We start from the raw sequence: 23,686 nt of genomic DNA, 5'->3' as shown, positions 1-23,686 counted from the left end.
ACAGTTGCTCCACACCTGAGCAGGAGGAAGGAAAGGATGCCTTAGACTGCAGGACGGCCTTGTGTACCCCTGGATTTGTAAGAATGCAGTTTGTGGTCCTCTAGGCAGGGGTGGCCAAGCTGAAATGGTGGTAAACTTTGCCTGGAGGGTGGCACCCTGTGAGCCCTGCATGCATGGTGAAGCAGCCTGGAAAGCCCTGTGAACATCTCCGGTATGGCTTCTCAGTGGATTGGAGTTGCACATGGCATGAGACAGGAGGAGAGCAGGAATCCAGAAGATGGGAGAGGCACAGAAGCAAATGCACCTCTCCATTGAGACTCCTCGGTCATTCTAAAGAGGTTCACAACCCACACGTGGCGGCCACTGCACAGGTCCCCAGAGGCCCTACTTGTCTGGGGAGCAGTTCCTGGTCCTGATCCAGAGCTGGAACTTCCCAAGTCGCCCTGAGCTTGGCTGGGCTGGAGCGGAGTCTACCAGCCATGCTTCCTCTGCCCTGCTGAGTATAGCCTCCTAGCAGCTGCCCAGGCTACAGCACCCACAACAGACCACCTACTTGGGGCAGGCTGAAGCTGTGCTGACAATTCCTGCCTGGTGCCTGCTTCAAGGCAAGAGCCAGGCCTAGCCCACAGCAGAGCTGGCCCTCACTTCCAAGGGCATCGAGAGAGGCATGACAACCACAGGCCCAGCCTTGCTGCCCTCACTGCCCCTAGAGGTTACCTATAAGTCCCTGCCTTTGTTCTTGAAATTCTTCAGCCATTGGTTGTCTGATTTTTCATTATCTGTTTGGGTGGGACTCGAGACTTCTTCTTCTCCTCACCAAGATAACATGCCCTAGCAAAGCCACCCCAACTACCAATCTACCATATATTATGTGATTTTTTTGTTTCTCTTCTATTTTCTTCCTCCATGGTATAACCTGTTTCCACTGTATTTGAGGTCTGTGAGCTCCAACTTGTATATACAAATTTCTAATGTGGGGAGGGGAAGGGAAATTAAATGCTGAAAGAAGTACACAGTATGACCCGTTGTTACAATGAGATGAACAAGACACTATGTTGAAAATGAACTTTACTAGTTGGGAATGAAAGGTGAGAGTTGGGGCGGTGGGGAGAAAAAGGATGGCAGGGAAAAACAAAAGAGGAGGTAACAATGTTCGTTAGATAATGTACTCACTAACTTACTTATGTAACTCTAATCCCTCTGTCTACCATTTTCACAATTAAAAAAACATGAAAAAAATATCCTGGAGTACATTAAGTTCAAATATCCTAAATGCTCTGTAAACTAAGACCAATTTTAAATGGGAAGTAGGTTCTCAGAAACATTTTTTTGTCAGTGTTGGTGTTGTGCATTATTACCCAAGTGTACATAAATTAACAGAAGGAGAAACAATAGGAATAGGAGAAAGAGAAGTTCTGTGTTTAAGTATAATGGTTCAATAAACTATAGAAGACTCTGCAAATAAGACAACTTTGAAACAATAAAGCCAAGGCCAGTATTTAGACCTATGGGAGTGACATAGAGAAAGCATTACTCCTAAATGGAACATGAAGGATGAGGCCACTCTCTTTCTTCTACTAGCTATAAATCATGGTAGCTAATCATGCAAATTTGTAATAACTAGAATGCAAGAATAATTCTGGTTCCAAGCAAGTCATATATAAGACCATGGACTTAACTGGGGGAAAAATGCCATGTTGAGAGAGCAGAAATTATTCTAGCAATGAACTGGTGGCTAAGATCATATTTCTTTTTATTTCTTTTTATTTTTCTTTTCTTTTTCTTTTGATGGTAGTGGGGCTTGAACTCCATGCCTGGGCACTGTCCCTCTACTCTTCAGCTCAAAGCTTGTGCTCTACCTCTTGAGCCACAGCACTACTTACAGTTTTGTGGTGGTTAATTAAAGATAAGTGCCTAAGAAACTTTCCTACTCATGCTGGATTTGAACTGCAATCCTCAGATCTCAGCCTCCTGATTAGCTAGGATTACAGGTGTGAGCCACTGGCACCCTGCTTAGGATCACATGTAATTCACTTGCAATATATTATCTCCTTTTATTGAATACATTTTAGTGCTGTGGAAGTGAATTGTACCTTCATAGGTTTTCAAAGCCTAATTTTCACAAACTTGCATTTCTTCAAATAGAAATGCTATAAATTTTAGAACAGACATTAAAATAGATATAAAATTCACTTACAGGAATTTTTCCAGCATACATCCTCTATAGTGTGTCTTTTCAAAATTTGATTTTTGGGGATTTTTTCCAAGGTCTCACACATATTTTCAAGTGCACTGTCAATGAACTACAATTCTCTTTCGAAACACGGTTTTTACTTCTCTTTAATGCATTCATAGAAGTTTAATGAATATACAATTCTTTTTTACCTTTACGACTTGAAATCTTGCTTGCTAAAATGATTGCAGTATTATAAAAATCGATCATTATGAGGAGTTTATCAATTTCTCCACAAATGCATTACTTTATTTTGTGTCATCTTTTTATGTTAGGGTCATACTAGTGAGTTTTCTTTGTCTTTTTTCTTAGATACTAAAGAGTAACTTATTTCATATGCTCCTCCTATTGACTTTTAATTTACACATGTTCTTTAAAGAAATATCCTATTCAGGAAAAATTATATGGAATTGGAAGATATAAAAATACTTAAGATTCAGATTGTAGCATTAACGAATATGTTCCCTCTATCTGTTGGATATGTTTCACTTCGGTTATAGTGTCCTTTGAATTATGAGTATAGTTTCCTTTGAATTATGAAATGCTATCACTTGATATAATCCAGTATATTCTTGCCTTTCTTTAGCCACTAATGATTTCCATTAGAAAACTTTACTGATAAAATGTCATGAATTTTTACGTTTATCTCTTATAGGTTTTTACATCTCACATTTAGTTTGATAATCTTTTTTTATTATAAATTTTTGTATAAGGATTGAGGTAGGCCAGGCGCCTGTAGGTCACTCCTGTAATCCTAGCTAGGCAGGAGTCTGAGATCTAAGGACCACGGTTTAAAGCCAGCCTGGGCAGGAAAGTCCATGAGACTCTTACCTCTAATAAACCAATAGAAATCCAGAAGTGGTGCAGTGGCTCAAGTGGTAGGGTGCTCACATTGAGCTGAAGAGCACACGGACAGTGCCTGAGCCCAGAGTTCCAGCCCCATGAGTGACAAAAAAACAAAACAAAAGAAACAAAAAAAAGGATTGAGGTAGTAGTCTAAGATCATTCTGTAAATCCCGAAAGACAATAGTGCCAATACACCCATTTAAGATTCTATTTTTATTTCATAAAGTCATAGGATAGTTTTCAAAATCTATTGACCATACAACTGAGAAATTATTTTTAACAAATCTGTTACATTCTTCTATGTGTCTGCTCTTGTAGTAGAACTATGTTGTCTTCACTACTAAACATGATAAAAAGATTCAAAGCTAGTATGAAGGGTGAAGCTACACCATTTTACAAGATTGTTCTGACTGACCTGTATTCCTTGAATTTACATAGGAGTTTATTGAGCAGGTGGACCAATATTCTACAGAGATATCTAGATGTTTGATAGTCACTCATATTTTGTACCTTCAAAAAACACAAGACCCCAGATATTATATATAGAAAAATGTCTTCAGAGAATACTTGAAACAACTAAAATTAACTGAGGAATTAGTTAAGATTTAGATAACACTGTAGCATAACAAAGCTGAATGATAACAACTTGAGTTGTACAACAGAGGAAAGTGAGAGGAGAAAGAATGATGGACCACATAGGAGCTATATGTGATTGCTATTGTGTTTCAAAAACCAGGAAGACTTCAGAGAAGAAAAGGAGAAAAATAAAGTGTCCTGAGAGAAGTTTCTTTTTAATCCATCTAATAGCTTGTACTAAAATCAGTGGAAATGGGAAAAATTAAAATAGAAATTAAAGCGTTGTATATACATGTTGTAATAGGAATATGATAATTTTCAAAGAAATAAGAGAGAGAATAGTTAAACTCTAAAGGGAAAAGGAATGAAGAGAGAAAAGAAGCAAAGTAAAACCTTTATCAATAACAAACACAAGAGTTTGGAAGTGGAAATATTCTAAATTACAATAAAAATTGCTAGCATGGATAGAATATGGATGACATGTTATCATATATAATTTTGAAAAAGCATACTAGGAATGAAAGTCATGGTTTAAAACACTATTTGGATTATAACTAGACAGTATAGCTCAGTGGTAAACCATTGGCTTTGCATATGTGAAGCAATTGTGTGAACTCCCAAGCATTACAAAGTACACACAAAGCACACACACACAAAAACCACATAAACACACACACACACACACCACATACACACATTTGCAATATTGATATTTGTGGAGAGCTGTGGGAGCCGCGACCAAAGACGGCTGCAAAAGCAACATTGTAGCTAAAATGGCGGGGCCCGCGTGGCGCAGCTCCGACCTAAGATGGCACGGGCTCCCGCCTTCCGTCTTCCCGGTGACGAGTGCTCTCTATAAAAAACAACTCCTTATATGGCTATGACTTGGCTCCTAGTTTGCTTCTGTGTTTGCAGTCCTATCAGTATATGCCACGTGGTGCTTCAGGATTGGCCATCCAGGACGCTTATAACCGGAGCACGGGGGCAGATGGGAAGAAGAAGCAGGAAGAAGCAGGAAGAAGCGGGCAGGAGAGAAGCAGGAGAGAAGAAGCTGTAAACAAGGTCCTGAATAAACCGCCTGAAAGAAGAACCTGTTGTCGCGTCATCCTTGCGGGTCGAGGCGGTCGGGACAAGTGGCGCCCAAGGTAGGGCTCGACAGGATTCAGAACTTTCAGTGGTCAGGGTGGTGCACCGGTAAATTCCCAGGAAAAGGGGGAATCCGCGACAAGAGCAGGGGTAAGTTCCCAGGTAAGAGGGGATCTGCGATAAAAGCGGGAGGGATTTTTTTCTCGTCTCTGTAGATAAAAGAGAGAGCAGAAACCCGGGAAGAAATAAAATACAGGCCTAAAGTGAAAGTAACAAAAAAAACAACTAAGATGGGCACCGCCACGTCACATCAAATTTTTCTGGCCCTGGAAGAGCTGCTATGCTCAAAAGGACTAAAGTTAAAAAAGGATACTTTACGGAGGTTCCTTGAGGAATGCAACATTGTAGCTCCTTAGTTCCTAGTCTCCGGGAGCCTCACAGTAGCCTCATGGGAGAAGTTGGGAGAGGAGTTAGATTTTGCTTATGAACAAGGAGCACTTAAGGGTGGGGAAAGACCAATTTGGAGGTTAGTGAGAAGTTGCCTGGAGGATCAGCACTGCAGCAAGGTAGTGGAGATTGGGCAAGCAGCTTTAGAGAGACTGCAGGAAAAAAGATCAGAGAGAGGCAGTGTTGCTAGCGGCACTGCAAAAAGGCCAAGGTCAAAATTATACCCCGATTTCACAGAGCTCGATTCCCTTGAGGAATCTGACTTCGAGGAGATTCAAGCAATCACAGAACAAATTGAAAGGACAAAGATATCAGATAAAGGAAAAGAAGAGGAAAAGGAGTTAAGGAAAGATAGAGGGTGCTGCTGTGGGAGTTCCAGATGCCCCAGAACACCGACAGTTTCTCCCCCTTATAGTGAAGGTTTCAAGGTCTCGGGCTGGTCCTTCAACCCAGGGGCATGGAGAGAGGCACGAAGTGAGTTACCCCTGACTTTTCCAGTATTTGTGGATGCTAATCAGCAGAGATACCATGAGCCTTTAGATTTCAAGGTGATTAAGTCTCTAGCTGAGTCAGTACATATGTATAGAGTAACTGCATCCTTTACTATTGGACAATTCGAGGCATTAGAAAGGCATTGTATGACACCCGGACACTGGGCTAGTCTCGTGAAATCCTGCTTGAGCCCTGGACAATACTTGGATTGGAAAGCTTATTTAGTTGAATTTGCAAATGAAGAAGCCGCAGCAAACCAAGCTGCTGGCAATCCTGCTTGGGATAGAGACATGCTTCTAGGTATAGGAAGGTTTGCCAACCAACAGATAGGATATCCAGTAGAAGTATATCAACAGATTAACAAGATAGGGATTAAAGTATGGAAAGCCTTGCCTAATAAAGGAGAAGTAAGTGGGAACTTAACAAAAATCATACAGGGGTCTACTGAACCCTTCTCGGACTATGTAGCAAGGATGGTTGAGGCAGCAGGAAGAATCTTTGGGGACCCTGATGCGGCCATGCCCCTAATTAAACAACTAGTATTTGAGCATGCACTAAAGAGTGCAGGTCTGCCATTACCCCTTACAAAAATCAGGGATTGGAGGCTTGGATGAAAATTTGCAGAGAATTTGGAGGGCCTTTAACCAATGCCGGATTAGCCGCTGCAGTCTTGCAGTTAACACACAAAAAGGGAGGAAGGACAGGGGTGTGCTATCACTGTGGGAAAGATGGACATATGAAGCATAATTGTCCCCATAGAGGAGAGGGAGGTAGCAAGCTCCCAGGACCACAAAAGCAGCCTGGCCTCTGTCCGCGCTGCAAAAAGGGGAAGCATTGGGCAAATGAATGCAGATCCGTTAAGGATATCAATGGCCAACCCCTAGAGCAGACAAAAAACGAGAAGCGGGGCCCTCATCCCCAGGGCCCACAAATATATGGGGCAGTGGAGCAGGAACAATCAAAACTGGAACAGTGGCCGACATTACAGCACCCACAGAACCGCGGAGAGCCACTGCAGGCTCCGCAGGACTGGACCTCTGCGCTACCACCAGACTCGTACTAACCCCCCAAATGGGAGTTCAGTTAGTGGATACAGATTTCAAAGGACCCTTGGAACCAGGAACAGTAGGGTTGCTTTTGGGCAGGTCGTCTGTCACTCTACGGGGTCTTAAAATACACCCTGGAGTAATAGACCCTGATTATACTGGAACTATTAAAATCATGGTTGAGTCACCAAAAGAAATTTTTGCCATATCTCCTGGTGACCGCATTGAACAGCTGCTTATTTTACCTAGCCTCCATGAGCATTTTGAAGCGCAGCAACAGACTAGGGCAGAAAAGGGTTTCGGATCCACAGGAGTAGATCTGACATTTATATCACTTGATTTAGACCAAAGACCAGTGCTAGAACTAAAAATAGACAATAAAAAGATATTAGGTCTTCTAGATACTGGGGCAGATAAAAGTATAATTGCAAAAGAGGATTGGCCGTTTTGATGGCCTATACAGACCTCTCCTCAAGTATTACAAGGCCTAGGATATGCAAAAACTCCTCAAATGAGTGCAAGACAACTCTCCTGGAAGGACGATGAAGGCCACTCAGGCACTATTCAGCCTTACGTGCTAGAGCTGCCAGTATCACTGTGAGGAAGAGATCTGTTAAAAGAGATGGGGTTTACTCTGAGCAATGAATATTCAGCTGTTTCCCAAGAGATGATGACTCGCATGGGGTATCATCCTGGCTTTGGCCTAGGGAAATTTCTACAAGGCAATAAAGAGCCCATCCAAGTAAAACAAAAGTTAGACAAACAGGGACTGGATTTTTCATAGCGGCCACTGGGGCGGGCATTCCCATAGTTTGGAAGACGGGGGATCTGGTATGGGTGCCTCAGTGGCCACTGCCCTCGGAAAAGCTTGCTGCTGCTCAAACTCTAGTACAAGAACAGATAGAACTGGGGCACCTTAAGCCTTCTGTTTCTCCTTGGAATACTCCTATTTTTGTAATAAAAAGGAAATCCGGAAAGTGGAGATTGCTACATGACTTGCGTGCAATCAATGGACAAGTGCAAATTATGGGTCCAGTTCAGAGGGGCTTACTGCTTCTTTCTTCCCTACCTGAAAATTGGCCTGTTATAGTCATTGACATAAAGGATTGTTTCTTTTCTATTCCATTATTTGCTAGGGACACTGAACGTTTTGCTTTTACCCTCCCTTCCTGTAATCATGAGGAACCGGACAAAAGGTACGAATGGGTAGTATTTCCCCAGGGCATGGCAAACAGTCCAACCATGTGTCAGTTATTTGTGACCGAGGCTCTTAAGCCACTTAGACAAAAATATCCCAAGGTGCGCTGCATTCATTATATGGATGATATTTTGTTGGCCTCTAAATCAGAGCAATTACTACATAAAGCTTATGAGGAACTTACCAAGCTGTTAAATGCTAAAAGCTTGTTTATTGCCCCTGAGAAAGTACAACAACACTCTGTTGTTGAATATTTAGGGGCTACCATACATAAATCTCATATTGTACCCCAAAAGGTAGAATTGAGGAAGGAGACATTAATTGGATCTGATGTTATTTAAAGCTGCCAAATTATGAACTTAAGCCCTTATATAACATGCTACAAGGAGACTCTGCATTAGATTCTCCAAGACAGCTTACGGATGAGGCACGTGATTCACTACGAAAGGTAGAGCATGAGTTACAAAAGGCATGTTTAAAAAGAGTTAAGGAAGGTGAGCCAATTACTTTGTGTATTCTCCCTACATGTGTTCAACCTTCAGGGCTTTTATGGCAAGATGGCCCAGTGCTTTGGATTTACCCAAAAGTTTCTCCGGCAAAATCCATTGAGTATTACCCTGCCGCGGTAGCCACTCTGGCGTTATCGGGGGTTCAGCAGTGAATCCAACATTTTGGCAATGCTCCATGCTTCATTATTGTTCCATATACTAATCATCAAGTACAAACATTATGTGCTACTGTAGATGATTGGGCAGTCTTACAATGTAGTTTTAAAGGACAGATAGATAACCATTTTCCAAAACATCCCCTGTTAAATTTTCTAAAAGAACATCCCGTAGTTTTTCCTAAAGTTACCTCCTTAAATCCCCTTGCTAGAGCTTGCAATATTTTTACCGATGGCTCTAAAATGGGATGCGGCGTGTACATGGTGGAAGGCCATGACCCAGTCCGCCACCAGTTTCAAGCCGGTGCTCCACAATTAGTGGAACTACAAATTGTTGTAAAAGTGTTTCAAACCTGTCCTTTTCCTTTTAATTTAATTTCAGACTCTGCTTATGTTATAAATGCTTTAAGAGTCTTGGAGGCTGCAGGGCCAATAAAACAGGCCTCTTCTGTTGGATATTTGTTTTGTCGCTTACAACGATTGCTTTGGCAACGACAACACCATTTCTATCCCTTACATATTCGCGCCCATACTGGTCTGCCTGGCCCTTTAAATGAAGGCAATGATATTGTTGATTGTTATACCCGTCAAGATTGGATTTTTTTTAGTTCAAATTTGGATAGAGCAAAAACTTTTCATAATAACTTTCATGTTAACTCAAAAGCTTTACAAAAACAATTTCGACTTTCCTGTGCGGATGCCCGACAAATAGATTTAGATTTCCCTCATTGTGTAATTTATCACCACTTACCTAGTGTTGGTGTTAATCCTCGAGGCCTTTTGCCTCTTAAAATATGGCAAATGGATGTTACCCATGTACCTGAATTTGGACGCCAGAAATTCGTGCACGTTTCTGTAGACACATGCCCTGGCATTATATATGCCTCCCATATGACTGGATAAAAGGCACATCAGGTTATTACCCACTGCCTAGAGGCGTGGGCGGCTTGGGGCAAAACAAAACAGCTCAAAACTCATAATGGTCCTGCATATGCAGGAAATCAATTTTTCTCCTTTTGCAAAGCAATGGATGTTCAACTTCTTCATGGGTTGCTCTATAACCCTCAAGGCCAAGGCATCGTAGAACGTGCACATCGCACGCTAAAGGAGACTTTACAAAAATAAAAAGGGGGAATTGGCCATGGCCGTAACCCTAAGGAAAGGCTTTCTCTTGCTTTATTCACTATTAATTTTTTAAATTTGGATGCTCAAGGCCTGTCTGTGGCGGACAGGCATAACAAGTCTCAAGGTCTAACAAAAGGAATGGTAAAATGGGAAGATATTTTGACAGGGCTCTGGCGTGGGCCTGATCCGTGCTAACATGGGCACGAGGTTCTGTTTGTGTTTTTCCACAGGACCAACAGGATCCTGAACGACTTGTTAGGAGGGTCCAACAGGGTACCTGAATGACTTGTTAGGAGGGTCCAAGGAGAAGAAGCACAAGATGCAAGGGGTGGTGATGATTCTTCTGATCGCCCTCAAAAGGACAGCCTGTAAGACAAGTGCCGAGATGGAGTATCCTGTCTGTGTTCCCAAGACCGATGCCCTTATCTTTTAGATAATTGGACTGGAGAGTTTGACAGCTGTGGATCATTTGAAGGAGTGGGCGGGAATGGGCTCCCGTATTGGTATCCTGGCATTGGTGATCTTGTTGTGCCTGTGGTGCATATACCGGATTAGGAGCTCGCAGTGCAGAAATATGGCTACAGTGGTCCAGGCCTTCACTGCCATTGAGGCCGGACAGTCCCCCTATGCGTGGCTTGCCACATTAAAGGAATAGCACAGGGTGCGAGGCAAACGCACTGCACTTGGGAATCACTCCCTGGTGTGAGCCCAAGAAGAGCATGTTGGGTTGCAAGTGGGTTGATGCCCAAGATCCCACCTCTGCAAAAAAGGCATCGGACAGGCCTGGTCATCACTGGGGAAGGCGCGCACCTCAGGCGAAGAACAGTGCAAGGTCCTCTCATTAATGTTTTAGACAGAGGCCCAACCTCTACTCTCACATGTTGCTTAATAAAACAAAAAAGGGGGAGCTTTGGAGAGCTGCGGGAGCCGCGACCAAAGACGGCTGCAAAAGCAACATTGTAGCTAAAATGGTGGGGCCGCGTGGCGCGGCTCAGACCTAAGATGGTGCAGGCTCCCGCCTTCCGTCTTCCCGGTGACGAGTGCTCTCTGTTAAAAACAACTCCTTATATGGCTATGACTTGGCTCCTAGTTTGCTTCTGTGTTTGCAGCCCTATCAGTATATGCCACGTGGCGTTTCAGGATTGGCCATCCAGGAGGCTTATAACCGGAGCGCGGGGGCAGATGGGAAGAAGAAGCAGGAAGAAGCAGGAAGAAGCGGGCAGGAGAGAAGCAGGAGAGAAGAAGCTGTAAACAAGGTCCTGAATAAACCGCCTGAAAGAAGAACCTGTTGTCACGTCATCCTTGCGGGTCCTTTTAAACGGAAGAAATTATCACAAACAGTAAAAGTATGTTAATATGTGAAATAATAATATTGCTCGTAGTATTTAAAAGTTTAGTAGAAAGAAAATAGTCACAATATACTTGGATTTTAATAGATTAAGTAAATTGAAAATTAATAGAAGACATGAGAACTTTTGCAAATAAGTTTTAAATAATAAACATTTTGAAACATGTGTTCTTTTATTTTAACAAATGATTGATATTACTGGTGTTTTAACTCAAGATTTAGAATATGATAGCGAGGTGCTGTATATAACGCTAAGGATGGCTATATCCATAATCATTTCACTCTGAATAGTTTTATACTAAGGTCTCATAGTTTCCCAGTCTCTCCCGAATTACAAACTCTATTTACACTTCCCACCATAGCTAGAAAATGGATGTCACAAATCACCATGCCGAGCTGAAAGTTTTTTTTTTTTAATTCAAGTAAAAGTACTTCCAAAAAGTGACCAAGTAATGAAGCCTTTCTTAGTAAAGTATGTGCTTCATGAAAATACTGTAAGTATTTGTTACCTGGACAAATATTTTTATACTAAAAGAAAATAAATGTATTTAGATTCACAAACCATATAAAATTAAGAAATTAATTTTTAAATAGCCACATATTAAATATTATAAAAGCAAAATATATGTGTCTGAATAATTTACATGTGTAAAAATCATGCAAAATTAAATTTACTGATCCTAAACTTTGAAAAAAGAATTACTCTAAAGAAACAAAAAGAAACATTTAAGCTCAAAATTTGAAATTTAGAAAATAAAATGAGGTAGGGGCTGGGAAGGTAGCTCAGTTGTAGAGCACTTGCCTTGCAAGCATGAGGCCCTGGGTTCGATTCCTCAGCACCACAAAAGCAAAAAGAAAAAAGCCGGAAGTGATGCTGTGGCTCAAGTGGCTCAAGCACTAGCCTTGAGCTGAAGAGCTGAGGGACAGGGCTCAGGCCCAGACTTCAGGCCCCACAACCGGACCACCCCCCCCCCAAAAAATAAAAGAAAAGAAAATGAAGTATACTCTTTAGTTGACTTAATTAAGTGTAAACGCTCTGTATATCAATTTTATAATAAAAAATGCTTGAACGAAAAAAGCAAAAGTACCCATTGAACAATGGCAACAGCAAAAGCATCAATAGTTCTTATTTTGAGTGTACAAAAATATCGTTGGAATATATAACAATGTTCCTTCCCGAAGAAATGTACTCATTACCTCATTTATGTAACTGTAACCCCTGTGTACATTATCATTACAATAAAATTAATTTGAAATTAAAAATAAACCAAATAATATACCAATTAAAAATTCTTAGAAGCCATTGGTTAAAAACATTGTAAAAAACTCCCCTAAATATCCAAGGAATATACTTTGATGATACTATTTAAATGCTTCAAATTCAGCAGAAAAGCAAAAAGTTTAAAAACTGTTACAAAGTAAAGTAATAAATCAGAATATATTACTATTAATAATAATCATATGACAAATTTATAGTGGTAGTAAAATATGTAAGAAATGAGGCAATTTGCCATTCATTTGCACTTAATAAGTGAGAAAGAATTTTCTAGGTCTTTTTAAATTATCATAAGTTTAATGAAGAAATTATTCTGTCACCTCATATGATAATCAGACAAAGCTGATATTAGAACAAAGAACAGATTTATTAAGGTTTTGGATGTTAATGTATATACTTATTTTGGTTGTGGAAAATGTGGCGATTTCAACTTGGGGTATATTTTTCTTGCAGGCCGGCATCATATCTGTGGTTAATTTTAGGATAGTGGTTCTCTTTCCACAAGAACTTGCACCTGATCTGTCCTTTTAGCCTTCCCATCATCAATGGCATCAGAGTTGCACATCAAATTTTCTAGCTTGCTACCTTGCCTGGCCTGGATCCTCAGTCCTTCCAATCTTAGTTTCGAGATAGTGCAGGATGGTGGAAATGATCCAATTCACCCAGCTATAGATTGAGAAATAAGTCCACTAAATTTTGGCCTGGGTTCTGTCCTCAAGCCTCCTAAGTAGTTAAGAGTAAACATGCGATACCCTGGTGCCAAGCAGTAAGAATATTTTTAAAGCAAGTAGACATATATATATATATATATATATATATATATATATATATATATATATATATATACACATATATGACTTAGGCTTGTGAATACCTCAGGAAAAGAATAAAAGAGCAGTGAAGCGCAGAGGATAGGTAAAATTTTAACTAGCTACTCAGAGGCTGAATAAGCTTAGCTAGCTACTCGGGAGTCTGAGATCTGAAGACCACTATTCAATCATGAAAATGAAGCGATTATCTTAAAAAAAAAAACACAACAGGATTGTAGCAGTGGCTGAAGTATTAGACCAATATCCTTGGGCACAGAAGGTGAGGAATAGTTCCCAGGGACTATCAAGCCTCAAGAATGATGAATGCATGCATGAGCATATGCACATGTTCGTGTGCGTACTCGTACATGCATGCACACATATACAAACACAAATGAATATTTCAATGTGAAGTTATTTATTTTATTATACCTTGCTGTACTTTATTTCCCTGTATGAGTTCACAAATTAACAAAATCAGCTAAGGACCTATTTACATAAAATTCCTCATATTTCTCTAAAATCTACTCTCTTTTTGGAAGCCTGCTTTTATTTGTCCCAAAAGTAAATTATTCAGGAAGTCAACTCATCACTCTCAAGTCTATAGTATTAGATGATTGTTTAGGTTCCTCCTAGCAATATGATTTTTTTGAAATCCTGCTTCAAGCAATATATTTCTTTCACTAGAAGAGAAACCTCTGTCAAACAATTAATAATAGCTTATTCTCCTCCTGGCATTCATCTGTAGTTTTATTTTCTTCATATATTTCATGATCTCTCTGTGTATGCCAAAGTCTGCGCTTAGCATGTGTATACCATTCATAGATACTGAAATTGCTTTGGAATAAATAATGTTCACCCTGACTATCTTGAAAAAGAAGAATTGGTTTCTTAGCACTTTAAGTAAGAACTTGAGGGAAAGAAACAAAAGGAAAAGTGAGGAACAACTCAACACATAGATTCAAATGAAACAAAACAACCCAAGACAACAAAAATTAATTCAGTACTCAAGAACCTGTAGGAAATGAAAGATTTTAAAAAAATCAGCTATGACAAGCTTATGAAATTCGTGACTACATGGAAGTGCACTGTTGGGAGGATAGTGGCTAAAACCCAGACTGAACAGAAAGTTCTGTACACAATGCCATGCACCTGTTATTCTAAATTCCAGGAAGAATAACATCAAGTGCACTGAGACCAAGTTCATACACAAGTAGGAAGCTAGTTTCTAGCTGAAAAATAATCAGGATAACTTAGGGCTGGGGGCATGACAAAGTGGTAAGAACATCCATTTAAGGGGCACAAAACACTCAATCAAACTCTAGTATTAGGGGTAAAAAAAGCTATGATTTAAATAATTAGAACAATTGTAATACTTGAGTATTTGAGTGGAGAAAAATCCATTAGAGAGATAGAATGAACCCACGTTCCAATGCTACTTTAGTGATAATATTTAGTGGTACTTGAGACAAAACCGAGTTATCTTGCAAATGAGCATGGATGTACACTTGGGTGATGGAAATACTCTACTTACAGAGGTGTAAATTAGATTTTTTTGGGTAGATTGTAGTTCTTGAACTAAGAGCCTGGGTGATGCTCTTGAGCTTTTTCTCTCAAGGTTACTACTCTAATACTTTGAGCCACAGTTCCAATTCTGATTTTCTGTTGGTTTTTTGGAGATAAGAGGCTCATGGACTTTCCTGCCCAGGATGGCTTCAAACCATGATCGTCAGATCTTATCCTCCTGAGTAACCAGGATTCCAGGCATGAGCTGTGGACGTTTTTAATAATTCAGTAAATTGTATAGTTACAGAAGTTATAAATTATCACTGTAACCTGTGTAATATATGTGTATGTATAGATCAATGCATACAGTTACAAATATATTGACATATATTTGAATCTACAGTAGATTTATGAAATCATCCTTCATTATAAAATAAAATGGAAGCTTTAGTGTGGTCTTGTTTGTAAACATTTGGGTAAATGCCCAAAAGTGGGATTGCTGGGTCATAGGGGAGTTCTATGTGAAGTCTTTTGAGGAATCTCCATACTGCTTTCCAAAGTGGTTGAACAAGTTTACATTCCCACCAATAATGAAGTAAAGTAACTTTCTGTCCACATTTCCTCCAGCATCTGGTGTTGTTAGAGTTCTTGATTTTTGCCGTTTTAACTGGAGTGAGGTGATATCTCAATGTTGTTTTGATTTGCATTTCTTTTATTGCTAGGGATGTTGACCATTTCTTCATGTGTCTATTGGCTATCCTTCTTTCTTCTTCAGAGAAGTTTCTCTTTAAGTCTTTCGCCAACTTATTTATTGGGCAGTTGTTTCTTTGAGGATTTGTTGTTGGGGGTTTAATTTTTTGAGTTCCAAGTATATTTTAGATATGAGACCCTTGTCCATTGTATGGCTAGTAAAGAACTTCTCCCAATCCGTGGGCTTTCTATTGATCTTGCTAGCTATGTCATTTGCCCTGCAGAAGCTCTGCAACTTCATGCAATTACATTTGTCCAACCTTTCTTTGATTTGTTGTGTTTCCGGGTCTCTATTCAGAAAATTTCGGCCTGAGCCAAGGAGACCTAGGGTTTCTCCTATTCCATCCTGTAATGTTTTCAGAGTGTCTGCTTTGACTTCAAGGTCTTTGATCCATTTTGAGTTGATTCTGGTGCAGGGTGATATATAAGGATCTAGCTTTAGTTTTCTACATGTAGTTAACCAATTTTGCCAGCACCATTTACTGAAGAGGTTGTCTTTCTTCCATTCTATTGTTTTAGCTCCCTTATCGAAGATTAGATGGCTATAGGTCTTTAGGTTCATTTCTGGGTGTTCAATTCTATTCCATTGGTCCTGAGGTAACACTAAAGCTACCAGCACAACAATGTTTATTGCAGCATTATTTACCATAGCTAAGATATTGAACCAACCCAGATGCCCCTCAATAGATGAATGGATCAAGAAAATGTGGTATATATACACAATGGAATTCTATGCCTCCATCAGAAAGAATGACATTGCCCCATTTGTTAGGAAATGGAAAAACTTGGAAAAATTATATTAAGTGAAGTAATCCAGGCCCAAAGAAACATAGGTCCCATGGTTTCCCTTATTTGTAATATCTAGTATATGTATGAGTCAAGCGGAAAAGGTCAGATAATGTGATGTCAGGAAAACGAACCCTTAGATGTGTATTTTAATGTTTTTTTTCTTTCATGCATGTGTTTCTAACGCATTTATAAGATTATCTCTTTGTTGCTTTGTATGACCCTCCCCCCAATATAACCCCTGCTTTCACTATTTTTGATGTCAGTATAACTGGTGGAGGAGATGGGGAAAAACCAGTAGTTTAAGGATACAGGTGGACCTCTTGCAACAATGAGAAGTACAAGTTGTCATGTCCAAAACGAGCTTTCCAACGTCGGTGGGGGGGAGGGGGGGAAGGAGAAGTATTGGGATGGAGGGAGGAGGGAGGCTGGGAAGGGATGTGAAGGGTAAACAAAGGAGGAGTCTGCAATGCTTGGTAAGAAATGTACGCATTATCCTGCCCATGTAATTGTAACTCCTCTGTACAGTATGTTCACAAATAAAATTAAATTAAAAAATTAGAATAAAAAAATAAAATGGAAACAATTTTAATAAGGAGCAAAACAAAGGGAATTGTTACACGTTACTACTTGTTGAATGGAAGATGAATTGTGAGAATCAGTTTGGGAAAACCATCTCTACTTTAACAAAATGGATAATTGCTATTAATTTCAATCAACTTTGGTCGGGGGGAGTATTGGATGAGGGGGCGGGGGGAGGCTGGGAACGGATGTGAAGGGTAAACAAAGGAGGAGGCTGCAATGCTTGATAAAAATGTACTCATTATCTTGCCCATGTAATTGTAACTCCTCTGTACAGTATCTTCACAAAAAAAATATAATAAAAAAGAAAAAAAAGTGTAGGGAAAAGTTATATAAAGATCCATTACACTTAAATCATGATTTATTGAATGGAAATTCCCCTGTACAACTAGTTAAGATAATAAAAATATAATTAAAAACAATGGAGACATCTGATCTTAAACTGTGTTCTCTTAAACCATGAGTCAATAAAATAGTTTCCTCCTCAGAAATTTTCTTTGCAGGTATTTTCCTCATAGTGACAGAAAAATGATCAATGCAATGAATATCAATACATGACATTGCACATCAGAAAGAGACATAATAAAAATCACAGTAAAAATGTTAGAATTCACCACATGATAAAATACCAGGTAGAATGTGCTAAATGCTAATTGATTATTTTTCCAAGTACTTTACCTATTGTATCTAATTTAATTCTCAAAATAATTTCATAAAGTGGACCTACTTACATTTTTAATTCTCAGATGATGATATTGAAGTCTTCAGATTTGTAATTACTAGTACAAGATTGCACACATGGTAAGTGTTAGCCTGAGGTCCATCCCCGACTGTATCAATTAACCTCATTCTATTTTATGACTAAAATTCTAGGAAAAATTCCCAGAATTATTGTGTACACTCATAATATTTCAGTTTATCGTTGTTAGAAAATAGGGAACTGTAATATGAAAACTCGAAGTTCAGAATCAATGCATACCTCCCTGGTGAAAGGAACTACTAAAGTATAACATTCTTGATTTCTAGGTCAAAATAGCAGAAATCATATTCTATCCCTTCACTCAACACTGCACTGCCTGGGGAGCCTAACTCTGTTTAACACTGTCTTACTGAAAGAATGACCTCCCCAATTCCTGATGGAAACAGACTGCAGATCTTATGGACCAATCATTTCCAAATTGTAGCTCAACTAAATTGTTTACCATTAGAAGTATTTTGATTGCTTTTTATACCCAACATTTTGAGACAAAGGTACTACTTTAAAATGCTATTAAAGCAACACTGATATAAAAATCACCTTTGACCCCATATAAATAATTTACCTTTAATGTACCCAAAAATGCAGTCTGACCTATTATTAATGTTAGGAATGAGAGGATAAAAAATCATAGACAAGAAGGCCTAAGCATGAATTAAAGCCTCTCCAACTTGTGAATACAATTGGTTTAAAAAAGCATGAATTAAAGCCTCTCCAACTTGTGAATACAATTGGTTTAAAAAGACATTAAGTGCTGGGAAGGTGGCTCATTGGTAGAGAGCTTGCCTTGCATGCATGAAGCCCTGGGTTCGATTCCTCAGCACCACATAAGCAAAAAGAAAAAACCCACAAGTGGTGCTGTGGCTCAAGTGGAAGACCACTAGCCTTAAACTGAAGAGCTGAGGGACAGCGCCCAGGCCCAGAGTTCAGGCCCCACTACCAGACTCCCCCACCCCCGAAAAAAAGAAAACAATACTACTATATTTGTTCAAAATTTCTTATGATACTGAAGATTCAATTGTAAACTGTTAACACTTGAAAATAATTCATTTTCTTGGGAGTAGGAAACAAAACACAAGATTAATCCTAATCATTTTCAAAGACATTTATTTATACTACAAATTCACTCTTATAACTACAAAGATTCTAAAAATAACTGAAGCATAGTGTCACGAAGGACATAATTTAACTTCATCATATACATTCAAAGGACTTTGCTAATAGAAAATAAAGTTATACTAATAATTAGCTCACCCAATTCACTTCCATTCTTTTATTCTATATCTTTTATTTTCGTAAAAAACTGGCTTTTCATAAAATGATGCATAAAAAGCCTATATACCCACTTACATTTTCAGATTTTAACAACGTTTATTTTGAAATGTCTTTAGCTGTATAGTCAATGAACCGAAATAACAGTAAAATATTCAAAGGGTTTTCAGAAATTGCAAGACTCGCTCTGGGATGTTATTTATATTGGAAAGGATATTCAAAAAGCCTTATGTGTTAAAGTTGTGATAGTTACTCCCACAAAAGTACTATTAATAAAGAAACCTTTGTATGTATAATACAATTTCAAATGCATCCACAATCTGGAGGTGACACATGCTTTTTTTTTGTTTTTGCAATGTATATCTAACAAACATATCCACAATACTGATTTTCAGTAAATATGATGGGATATTCAAACCTAAAAAATACGGGGTTTATTATCTTAGTGTGAATAGATTCAATCTTACAAAGAAAGTTATTTTCAACAGAAATCCGGAAAGAGTTTATCCACCTTGAGTTTCACAGGAATAACTGGAGAATAATACCTGTTTGGTCAAGTTGGTCAAAATTACTCTATGAGTATATCTTAAAAGTATATCCAATTTAAGAGGTCAAATACATATTTTGTACTGACAGTCATTTTACAGCAATAACTTACTACCTAATTATATGTGTATCTTCTTTCCTAGCATATACTAAGAGCTGAAAGTGATCTCTTTTATCTAAATTAATGTGTAAATGCTTTGATTATGATGATGTTATTATTTTACAAATAAAATGTACAGAAGGGTGGTTCCACTGAAATGACAGGACGGAACACTGATAAATAACAATATTGCAACATAGCTCTTTTCAGCCTCACTGTCCACATTGGCAAGCAACATTGCAACTGCACACACACACATACACACACACACACATGTGCGCACATGTACACACACATATACATGAATGCCAAATTCAGGCTTTATTGTACATAAAAGTTCAATTAAAATATTAGTGATTAGGAAAAATGATAATTTGACTTATTACAAAATAATACATAATCCAATCACCACGGTTGTTACATTTTACCTGTCCACATGTGACCACTTAATTTCTTTTTAGTTCATTCATTCATTCATCATTCATTAGTTTGGTGTCAATACTGGAGCTTGAACTCAAGGCCTGGCTCTGTCCCAGAATTTGTTATGTTTTTGTTTTTGTTTTCTCAATGCTAGCATTTTACTGCTTATACTACAGCTCCATTTCTAGCTTTTGCTGGTTACTTTCAAACCAGAATCTAATGGACTTTTTTGTCTGGTTTCAAAGCACAGTCATCAGATTTCGTCTTTCTGATTAGGTAGGATTAAAGACCTGAGACACCCGTGTGGCTCTTAATTTTTCCTGTACATATGTAATGCACATACTTAGATAGTAATTTAAAACTGAGAGCATAGAAGCAAGATGTACAGTGATGATATTGTCCTGTCAGAAATTCAAGTTAGTAATGTAAATTTCTTCTTTAGACCATATACAAAAAATACTTAAGAAGAAATCTGATGTTGTGTGTGTATATGCGTGTGTGTGTGTGTGTGTGTGTGCTGTTGCAATATGTTCCACATATAAGCACTGTGCAGCGGTGTCCAGCCATTCACAGTTATTGCATGAATATCTGCCTTGAGATACCAACTCATGGGCAATGTCTAGGTGTCCACTCTAGGCTTCGCGATGAAGAGGGGTATACTCATCCTCATCCCTAGTATTCATGTAAGTGGCCCTTTTGGAAAGTACTCTCCACACTGTAGTAAGCTGCAAGACAAGCACTCTACCACTGAGCCAACTTCCCAGCCCAAGGATTAAGATTCTTGTCTGTAATTTGGTCAAAGCTATGTCTCTTTACGTAGGTGACTAAAAATATATTTACTAATTTCAAGTAAGTACATAAATTCTATTTCCATCTCTTTTAAAAAATAAAAAAATTGTTTGCTCTGTAAATTGATTAGAAGCATGGATTTTGTGGCTAGCTAAGTCATTTCACATCTGTATCTGTTTTCCTCTTTCTCTTTCATGGTTCTCATAGACAATATGCTTGCTCCATAATTATCCTAATTTATTTTGCTTTTATATTTTTAGTTGCATCATTTCACTTTCTGCTCTGCCATTTCCCAGAACAGCACCACATAAACAGAAAAATCCAGAAGTGGTTCTGTGGCTCAAGTTGTAGAGCGCTTGCCTTGATTTGAAGAGCTAAAGGACAGTACCCAGGCCCAGAGTTCAGGCCCACAACTAATTTTAAAAAAGAATCTAAATACTTGATAATTCTACTAACAGATCTGACTGAAATCAGTTGAATCACACTTTTCCTGTACGATGAAGGAATAGGTCTCGGCTAGGAAAGCAGCTACAGAAGGCAGGCAGATTGTATCTGTGACAAAACTTTGTGGAAAATGGAATCAAGGATTAATTACTGGTGATTCACTTGCACTTGAAGCATGATTCTGAACTATTGCTTGCTGATTCTGAACTATTGCTTTGATCATTATATTTTCCAAGAAGAAAAAGTGAAATTTAATTGATAGTAAAGGACTACTAATGCATTTTGACTTCTCATTAAGCATCTTCAATCATCAAAATCACTTGAAGGCAATAGACAGGACTATTTTTAGATGAAAACAAGTGTCTTTAAAAAAACAAGAATTTAGGTAGTCATACAAAGGACTTCTATTTTACTATTGCATTATACATTTTTTCTAATCTTGGATACCAACATTAGAAAGCTACTAGAGAGCTCTTAAAGCCCATATCTTGAATAGTGAGTTCTCTTACACTATAACATGATACTTCCCAAATCATTTACAAAGAAGGCATTGTTTCCTATTTTCTCATTCCTAGAATAAGCTGCACATGAAGACACCAAAGGTCCTCATGTTCAGACAAGGAACAAGATGAAAAAGTGAGGAATGGTATCAATTTCAAGAAAAAAAATGTAGTAGGATCCAAGCAAATTTCTTCTTTGGGATGCCGAAATTAATCTGCTTACTGTGGTGTGAAGACTACTTTCCAAAAAGGCCACCCAGATGAATACTAGGGATGAGGATGAGTATACCCCTCTTCATATGGAAGCCTACGGTGGACATTTAGACATTGTCCATGAGTTGGTAGCTCAAGGCAGATATTCATGCAATAATTCTGAATGGCTGACACCCCTGCACAGTGCTTATATGTGGAATAATACCAGAGTGGCAGATACCAATCCCCAAACTAAAGGCCTCTTGTTCACCTTGCATGTTGCTGCTGGGAATAGAAATCGAAAAGATACTCTGTTGAACCATTATATCAAACAAGGTTTGAAGAACAGGTTGGAAGAAACTGCATTCAATATTGCCAAAAGGATAAGTATGTATCACTACCTCTTTGAAGTTGTGGAAGGCTGTACAAATGGTTCTCATAAGTCGTAATGGTTTGGTTAAGTTTCTTAAATTTCAAAAATGCCAGTCCATCCTCTGTGGCCCTACAATTTTTTTCACAATACAAAGCAACAGCAATATCTTACTTTAGAAATTCATGGATTCCATGGTATTCTTCCAAGTGCATTGCCTGACTCTGATGTCAAAATGTATTCAAGAGATTTTTGTATACATCTATAATGATTTCTGCAGAGTTTGTGATTTTTTTAATCAGAAATAATTTTAACTTATCTGTTGAAATGAATAGTATAGAAACTAAAGATGTTCCTGGTGCTTTTGGGAAAAAAGTATATCTATGTTTGTACAATATCCATAATCTATTTCATTCGCTCCTAGATATAATACTTTGAATTCTACATTTTTATATAATGTATAGTTTCATTAATAAATATGTCCTTTCAGATTGCATTACATATAGAAGAAGTTTAAGATTCCTTTTTTCCTAGGTCCTTATATTATTTTATTTCTTTGGGATAACATGACAATGTTATCTAATTTCAAGTTTTGTAAAGGTTATGCTATGTAAAGGCCTTTCTAAGGTGAAGACTTAATACACTGATGTCAAACTAACATTTAATTCTATGAATTACATATATTGTTACACTTGTATTTTTGTAATCAACTTTTTAATAACTGTTTTTATATTTCTTGCATCAGAAGAATGAAAAATATGGAATACTTCACAAATTTTCATATCATCCTTGTGCAAGTGCCATGTTAATCTCTGTATTATTGTAATTTGGGTAGACCTGCTGCTGAAGCATGTAGTACCCTCTAAATTTAAGTACTTAATGATGCAATCTTTATACAGGCATATATCCACAGTTGCCTATTTGTAACAAGGAGCTGTTATTGTTCCTTAAAATGAGAATGATCTTATGTCTCTAAAATTCTGTGTACAGTGGAAATGCTTATATCATTTGGTCGATTGCTCATATTTACAATTTTTTTGTCAATGACTATTTTGTCGTTTTCATTTTAAATTTGATCATACTTTGAAGCCTTTAAAGCTAAGTCGAAAGGTGATGGCTTTTCAAGTACTTATTTATCAACTGAGTTAGCTTTGTAGAGCTAATGGATTCAAAGTAAGACTTGCTTGAGAGCTACTTCTAAACTTCTGCAGCTTAAAATTTCCCAAATAAGGTCTTGCTGGCACAAATGTCTACCTGAACCTTTACCCTTCTTCCTTGTAGGAACAGACCAACTAGAATATCTTACCCTGACAGCATAGATTGTCTTACTGGAAAAAAACTAATCTTAGTTACAAGGGATCATAGAGAGATGAACAGTTCAGAAAGAATTGTTCAGAATGGAAGGTATTTTATCAAAATATATTTGTTTATTATACTTATCATTTCAAAAGTAGCTAAAGCCAAGAAGGTAAAAAAAATTTCATATGCATGATTACCTACTGTCCTGGCCTGTCTATCATCCAACC

At 38.2% G+C, this 23,686-nt stretch overlaps 1 long non-coding RNA gene and 1 pseudogene across 1 annotated transcript in view; both read right to left on the bottom strand.

Moving 5' to 3' along the window:
- The window catches only part of LOC138838496 (uncharacterized), a 50,795-nt gene that overhangs the window by 10,062 nt on the left and 17,047 nt on the right, over positions 1–23,686 (bottom strand). The gene's annotated exons all lie outside the window — the stretch shown is intronic.
- Positions 22,913–23,012, bottom strand: LOC138838510 (U6 spliceosomal RNA; annotated as a pseudogene).

Source organism: Dipodomys merriami, unplaced genomic scaffold (assembly GCF_024711535.1).
Source record: "Dipodomys merriami isolate MVZ:Mamm:240054 unplaced genomic scaffold, mDipMer1.0.p SCAF_280, whole genome shotgun sequence".
Taxonomy (NCBI): Eukaryota; Metazoa; Chordata; class Mammalia; order Rodentia; family Heteromyidae; genus Dipodomys; species Dipodomys merriami.
Note: the sequence above shows the minus strand (reverse complement) of the source record. Positions and strands in the feature narration are given on the sequence as shown.